The 8,494-nt window shown below is 39.4% G+C and overlaps 1 pseudogene; it reads left to right on the top strand.

The window, feature by feature from the left end:
* Positions 1–1,154: 1,154 nt before the first annotated feature.
* LOC124898611 lies at positions 1,155–4,380 on the top strand (annotated as a pseudogene).
* Positions 4,381–8,494: the final 4,114 nt, after the last annotated feature.

The raw sequence follows: 8,494 nt of genomic DNA, 5'->3' as shown, positions 1-8,494 counted from the left end.
TTAATGGATAAGATGGTTGTGCTCCATCTCATTCAAGAATAGGACAGCAGTGGTCCACCGGCAAGCTCGTTTCGATCTTGGATGCAGTACATTGGAATCTTGAAGCACCACCACGAACGCTACCAGACATCTGCCTGTGGTGCGGTAAGGCACCACACTATTATGCTATTAACCAAATCCAGCATTTTAGATTAGTTATCCTCATCAAAACACTTACTTGATATCTAGCTTCCCAACTAGCAGACAGTTTCTTTTCCCCCAAATCAATGAAGAAGGGAGACGTAAGTTGATTCTTCCAAAGAACCAAAAGCGAAGTGCTATGCTGTGGGGGGGGGGGGACGGAAAAATAAATGGCTCCAAAGAAAAAATATAGGGTTCCCAATGCTTCTCCACGCTCAACGAGATGTTCCAACCTAGGGATGCTTTACTCCTAACCTCACAAGGTTACGAGACGAAGCTTAACCTGAGTCTCGGTTAAGAACGATGATTATATATGTTTCACATGGTGCACGATTCCAAGGATAATTTTATTCGAGATCATGACGGAGGACATAGCTTACAATCAATGGCTTTGATCACGCCACTAGGCATTGTCACATCTCTTCGATACAAATACAGTAACAATCATAGAGATCTCCTCTGGTACCTAATGGTATGTATGGATCCAATTGGTCATGAACATCGTAAGGTGCTACTTTTCGCAAATCCCAGCATAGCGCAGAACCTCTTAACATTACACCACTGAATCCCAAATCCTTTTCTTGCTATGCAGTGACAGTACCAATATCCACTAATCATTGTTTCCAGATACGATTGCCGGTTAACATCTCTTCTTATTCGTCGATACGAGAAGAAAATTGTTGTGTGAATGAATTATTATCTATACATAAGACAAGAGGTAGATCTAGTGCCACTCCACCGGGTCGTGTAAAACTGGCATGCATCCTGGCTCCCGAGACTTTTTCATAGACTTCCAACAATTTCTCCAGCTCCTCAAAAGCCCATAGGAACAGAGTTGATGCTCCTATATCCATAGCATGAGTATTTAAAGTAAGTGAATAATTTGAAATTTGAGTTATTTCACTGAATAACACTCGTATATATTGAGCTCTTAATGGTACCTCTCAATTCAAAAGTCTCTCTATGGTTGAAGAATGAGTGTGTTCTTGGTCCATTATAGAAACATAGATAGGGTTGCCGATGGAACGAAGAACAAAACTTTATGATAGCTTTTTCGTAGATGTTCACTTGCATCACATACACAAGTGTTCTCTGAATCGTACAATAAGGTCACCCATAAAATGGCTGACAGCACCCAAGCACACACGCAAGTGTACGTGGTCTTATCAAGTAATATAGTAGCCTCAAAGAAGCCTATGTATCGATCTCACAGGGACTTGTATTCGCTGCCTATCCTATTCTAGTTTAACTAATTGAGGAGAGTATAAAATAAATTTGTAATTTTGTAAATTAAAAATAATCTAAACTAATGCATAAAATAAAATCTTGAACAATCAGTGGAGTAAATCCTAGGGTTGAGGTATTTTGAACAATCTTACAAATCTTTATTCCTATTGCAGTCTAATTGATTATCGGATTGTTGATTCACAAGGTTTATGCTACGATTTTAGTCTCCCGACCTTAAATCTTGTATCTATTGAACATTGCAACTACAACTCCCGCAGAGATACAACAATTCTTCTAGATTCAATAAGTTATCTTCTTGCAATTGAACCAAACAAGGCTTCTAGGTATATCCCTATCCTAGATGCTAATTCAAACTCCTTATTTCATAAAAGAGTAAGAACCTTGTTCCTCAATTTCTTTATTCTATCCTATGATTCTCCTCCCGGATTTACATAAAAATATAGATTTATTCTAATGGTAGCTAATCATCAAAATAGTAAGCTCAAAAAATCAAGAACAATCCATATGATAATCCACAATTAAACTACAATAAAGAATATTAAAGAGTATTCATGTTCTTGGCCTCAACCCCAAAAATAGGGTTTTAGCCTTTAATGGAAATATTCATCATCCAATCCCTTGGAATGATGATACAAACTATAAAAAAACTAAATTAAAGAATTATAAAACCTAAAAAGAAGTTCTGGTATCCTCCAATGATGTTCCAAGTTGATCTAGGATTTCCAAGAGGTCCCAAGATAATTATAACGGAGTTTAGAACGTTATATTTATAGTATACAAGTCATAAACCAACTTGGATTGGGTTTGAAGATATTTTACTTCAGCTGGACATAATTCACAATTGTCAAAAAATTGTCAAATTCCAGTAGTTGTTCGCGATTTCAAAGCGTTGCGGGGCCTCCTTAAACTCTAAATTAAGATACACGTGCCATATTTAAAAAAAACTTGGGATTCTTATGAAACCAGTGATGTTTTTAGCTCCTCCATTTGCCACCTTTACAGTTGAAACTCTCCCAATACTTTTCAGGGGTCCAAATTGCGTCCAACTTGCGTCTTGTGCTTTTGTTGAGCATTCCGAGCCTTCTTGAGTTGTTTCCACTTGATTTGAAGCTTTTATATCCTTAATATATCATAATAATCCATGAAACAAGCATCCTATATCATTATAAACATCAATTAAGATCTCAAAACAACACAACATCCTCACTGATGAACTAGAAACACTAGCAAAGCATAGGCCAAATTCAAATTGAGCTTTAACTCATTGTTTTCACTCTTTTCTTGATCCAATTGACCATTGAACATTATAAATAAGTTTTTTCACATATGAACACATAATAAAATCCTTATTAACTCATTAAAACATATTATAACCCAACACAAGAGACTAGACAACACCTAGCTCAAGCTAGTCACACTAGTTTTCTTGGTTGAACTCTAAATGGTCGAATTGAGTCAAAACTTGTGTGGAAACACCATTAAACATTTTGAAAACATAATTGGACACATAATTTCTCATTTATATAATTATTAACACATATAGCATAATAATAATCCTCAAAACAAGGCTAAATAAGTTAGAATAGTAGCTCTAGAATGCATAAATTCACCCAACATCAACGACTCTCCCATTTGAGTTATCTTAGCCCCACTCCATGCTATTCAATAATATTAGAAAAATTTCAGCATAAGGTAACAACTAGTATGGAAAGCTTGTTGCCTTTGAAAGCCTTCGCCGGTAACTAAAGCATATCATTCCCGCAACCACTTTGGTACTTTGTTTATAGCTTTTTTAAGTTATATAATAGAAGGGGGGAATTGTTCTTGAATTGAAGTAGCACCTTTGGAATATAAGTAGGGCTTATAAGTGGAGCATTCATGGAGGTAAACCAAAGGAAGAGCAAAAGGAAGGTTGGGTACTTATGGGGCGTGGCCATTCGACCCCAAATAAAACTGGGCAACACTTTGGATCCTCCTGCTTGCAGAAACGAATGGATCAGTTTGAGTCTTGGTTTTCTATTTTTGGGAAGGGGGTGAAGTCCATAAGAGAAGATTGCCCTACCAATAAGAAAGAGGGGAAAAAGGTGTTGTCATCTATCTCGACCAATTTCTTGAGGCATTAGAAATCCAGACCGGCTCAGAGAATCACTCTCGCTAATGCAACCTTCGTTCCACCAACAAAGAATTCATCCTTGATGATTTCCCATTCCTTGCCTATTTAGTCCCCTCTCTTTGCCATTTAATGCTTCCACCTTCTCTTTCTATAACATACCAGGCACTCTCCTTTCCAATTACTAAGAAAAAAAGACCAATCAAAGCCCTATCTAAGTAAAGCTTTGTCTGTTATTTTTCTGACCCTAGGGGAGTTTATTATACCCATTCCCCAGTTTCCTGTATTGCTCAAGTAAGTGTACGACTCCATTTATGTACCTCCTTCTCTTCTGCCCACTCTCCGTTTATACGATTCTCAAAGTAGAGGAGGTAGGTTAGGCAGAAGGTACCACGAGCCCTATGTCTTACACATCTATCCTGAAGTAAGTGCAGTTCACCGGTTCCATCAAATTCTCCTGTCTCTTGGCAAAGATTGCATGAGTGTGCAGTTATACTTTAGCTGCTTCACCATAAATAGATCGATCTAGTTCCCGTTCTTTTTTGATGTACTCACTTTATTTTTCTGACACACAAGGAGGGATGTGGTGGGAAGGAAGCATCCCTAGCCTCTATCTGGCCAATTATTCCTCTGGTATCTCGCATTCACACCCCTATTTGACTGCCACCTAGGGATGTAGTTGTAGATAGGTTAGTCTTAGTGGATTGTTGGCTCTACCTGTCATCTCCTTCTAAGACATGTTGTTGTTGTCATTATATTCCATATATCATTTAGTCATCTTTGCCTCACTGTGGGTCATTACTTCTGAAAGAAATGGAGGACTTCATTCAGTGACCCCGTGATCTTTATTTAATGACCCATGATCGCCCTCTAAATGATCAGAATGAGGTAAAGCTTGAAGATGAGTTTTGTACTCAATTAATTTCTCAGTCCTTCTAGTCGGGTGGACGCCGACCATTTTTTCGAATAGACCCCCCTAAAAACCGTACGTGCGGGTCTCCCCGCATATGGCTCACGCTATTTGAGATGGCCCAGCCCAGCATTCATTCACAAATCCTATAGTGAAATCGAGACTACTCAACCTTGGAAGCTATGTGTAGGTAGCGATGTCTGTCGTACCGTTGAATCTATCTATTCATGGAATTTTCTTTATTTTATTTTTGATTTTATAGAGGCTCGCTCCATCTTTTTCCAAGAATTCATCCACTTTCCTTTACTCCATAGGGCCTTCTCTAATAGGGAAAAGCCTTTCATTTCTGTCAAATGACCCTGCCTCCCTTGGCTTCTCCACCATCTGGTCTCTCCTTTTTCCCTATGGTATGCTCCCCCGACGCAGGCCTACCATGCTTTGTGCCTGTAGTATTTTCACCAAATGGTATTTGCTAGTAGTGTTATCTTCCCCTCTAGTTTTATGGGTGGGTTTTCCCTCATTTCATTCTTTGTTGCTATAGATTAAAGGAATAAATTTAGTTGAATGGAACAGTAGGTGGGTTACACGTTCCACTGTGTTGAGATGTGAGGTGTAGGTGGTGATGATCATCCCAGGGTATGTGCTAGTGCCCTTGACAGGCTTGCCAAAACCTGTCAATGGTCGTGAAAACCTAGGTCAGTCGGTCCTCCATTTATTTGACTGGAGGTATGGATAACGAGGTCACCTTTACAATCTTCTCCCTTCTGTACCTATGTTGGAATAAGGTAAGGCGGTTTGCTTGAGTTGCTCAACCTCCCCTTAGACTAGTGCTCATGATTTTCTATAGAACCTTTACCATACCGGGGGAGGGGGACCAAGTAGGGTATAGCTAGTGGAATAGAACCCGACTTGGCATCAGCGACTTCGTGCCGTACTGGAGTAATCTAATAAATGGTTCCGTGCGCTTCACCACTTCTCTGCTCATTTCCAATATTAATCTTGAAACACTATGAGCAGCAGGATGTTAAGGTCCAAAATTTGAAATGAAATTTTAGATTTGCCTGTTCTTAGTCGTCATGAGAAAGAAATATAGAAGAAAGAGATTATTACCTTAGAGCTTGTCCAATACCACCAGTACCAGAAATCCATCTCCTTTGCCCTCCCGATTTACTTCTATGCCAGCCGAACCCATTCAGACCCAATATCGGCTCGTCTAAATCACCCTTAGATAGGGTAGACTCTGTCGCATGCCCCCATTCCATCTGGGAAAAATAACTATTTAAGGTATTTTCGGCAATAGCAGTTCCCACCCGAGTAGTGTGACTGAAAAGGATACTGTGGATTTCCCACTTCCGACATGAAAGCATCTAGGCGAAAACCCATTCTGCACCAATGCAGCCTCTATTCTCTTTTAGACTAGAAAATACTTGTCGAGTATGCCAAGATACATTCAGAGGTGTCTGGCCTCGTTCCTTTCTTGAAATAAGAACGCTAGCCTGGTCTGAAGCTCTACTCTCCTTTGCCTATTCGAAAGAAGAGGGCGCTCTAATTTTGAAACCAGGATGGAGTGCGGAATGGACTGAACCTCCGGCTGGAGAATGGGTAGCTTCCCATCTCTTTGGGGAGGGTCAAAAGGGTCAAAGGACGGAACCCTACTCCCATAGCATGTGGAAAGGAATCCTTCGAGAATCCCCCCTTACGTATTGATGAAAAAAGAGGACAAAGAGAAGAGCAAATACCTCAAGGTATGTTCTCCCAATTATATCCTCTGTCTTTTGTTTTAGATCAATTCTTCACTACAATCACTTCGATCCACCCCCTCGGTGAAAGCCCGTAATACGCCCTGAGGAATTCCTACCAGCAGGCTTCCTTGTACTTTAAGTGAATTGTCTAAGTGCTCTCCTTTGTCTCATTATTTATATTGTAATCATTCGATTCTACTCCTAAGGCTAGATCATACTACTCCTACTTTTCCTGACAGATAGGATCCTTCTTGGTCCTTTTTACATAACTCTCTCGGCTACCCAAGAGGACTGGCAATCTTTCTCTTTACTTACATAATTTATTTCTTTGTTGTTGAAGGAGTCTCTTCTTTTTTGGCTACTCCCACGATAAGTTCTTTTCGTTATTGTAATAATATTTCTTGCCACTCTTCGGTCCAGTAAACCAACTTCAATTAAGCCCAACACTTAAGATGGAACTACTTCAACATTCAATTGCATAACATTAATGGTAGCGAGAATGATGGATTATAATAGCATCTGACCATAGAAAACTTACTTAATGGATCAGGAACTAGAAAAATCACAGGTTGATATAATAGTAGTTGATTCCAAAGGTAAAGTTAAGTCCCAGCATTCCTCATAACACCGGACATCTCGTATGAGAGATTCCAACAAAGAACGGCTTCTTCGTAACTACTTCTTCTACAATGGAACATGTTACTGCTTAAAGAAACAAAGAACAGCTAAAGATAATTGCAAGATCAAAAAGAACACCAGCCCGCACAGACAACATTGGAATGACTCCAAATGCAAGTACAAAGGTAATAGCAATTAACTACTAACCCATCCTCTATACTATATAAAACCTAGACTGATAAGAAAGGGTTATGGCCACCAGGCGAGAAAGACACCAAAATGTGTCTATAATCTATACCAGTGTCGGTAATAGTCAGGTTTCTTTTTCCTTAGCCAAAGACAAATGAGGCCTGTAGCCAGCCTTTTTAAAAACTAGAACGGAAGAAATATCTAATTGAAAAGGCTTTAATGAAGAGATAAAAGAATTATTACAAACAAAGAAAAGGCCTAGAAGGACACCCTATCATACTTTCTCAACCGATGAAGTGAGCTAGGTTTGAGGTGAATCGGAAAGGGATCGAATGCTCTATCGATGGTCGACTGCCACCTTTTCGCTTTGGATTCTCTATTACCCCAAAAGAAATATTAATCGTTCTTATCATTTCAGTCCTCACCCTCAAGTGAGAAGGATATTCTGTTGCTATTGACTCTAGTAATATTATTCATTTGTAACCCTTAATCAAGCAAGCGAACGGGGCTAGGTTGTAATACAAAATTGTAACTATTGAGTCCCCCACAATTCCATACCTTAAGAGGTAGGGTAATCCAATTAAGAGGAAAGGTCTAAAATACTATAGCAACCCATCAAAAGAGCTAGACAAATAGGAGAAAACCGTCCTATTGAGAGAAGGAAAGCTTCATACGTGGGCTATGCTCTTGGGGTATTAGATTACCTTACTTTAAGAGGTCTCGTACAGAGCTTTCCATCGATATTTCCTAGGCTATCAAATCCTTTACCAATATATAGGATTGATCAACTTGATTCACTCATTCTTGTCTTTTCTTTAAAAGGAAAGAGCCTTAAAAAAGTTGGAGGGATAGGAGTTTACGATAAGACAATAAGAAGGATAGAGTAATAATTGGCTAAGGGAAGAATATAAGTTGAAAACTTCCACCATTTGTATGTCGGGAATCTTTCCAATATTGCCTTATGGATCAACTGTCTCTAAGCCTTTCTTGAATGCTCAAAGGATTTCCCCCGTCCAATGCTTCTGCTGGTTTTCAGATAGAAACTTTAATTTCTCTTTCTGCTTATTGGGAGAACTCTCAATGGATTAGTTTTCGGGAGTTGAGGTGGAAGTAGATAGGGACTTGGGAGAATAAAAAACCTTTTTATCGAAATTGGTCTCGTTTGATGCATGTCCAATGAGGGTGGCTCCAGAAGGAGAAGAAGCGAATGGAGACTCCAAGGAAGATGCGCCTTTTTCACTCTGAGGGTTAGGGGATAGGGTTGGTCAAGAATTTCATTACCTAAGTACAACACTATAACCACTAAAAAGATCATATCTTGTTGAAGAGGAAGTTAAAGGAGCGACACCATGCGGAGTAGGTACGGAAGGGGCGGCCTCTTTAGAGGTAGATAAAACCTTTTATTCCAGAGAGGCAAGATAGGATCTTTCTTTTAGGATAGGACCACATACCCTAATTGAGACCCGGAGGGGGGCTGGATCTACTTTAAAGTAGAGT

This window comes from Capsicum annuum, chromosome 5, assembly GCF_002878395.1.
Source record: "Capsicum annuum cultivar UCD-10X-F1 chromosome 5, UCD10Xv1.1, whole genome shotgun sequence".
NCBI lineage: Eukaryota > Viridiplantae > Streptophyta > Magnoliopsida > Solanales > Solanaceae > Capsicum > Capsicum annuum.
Note: the sequence above shows the minus strand (reverse complement) of the source record. Positions and strands in the feature narration are given on the sequence as shown.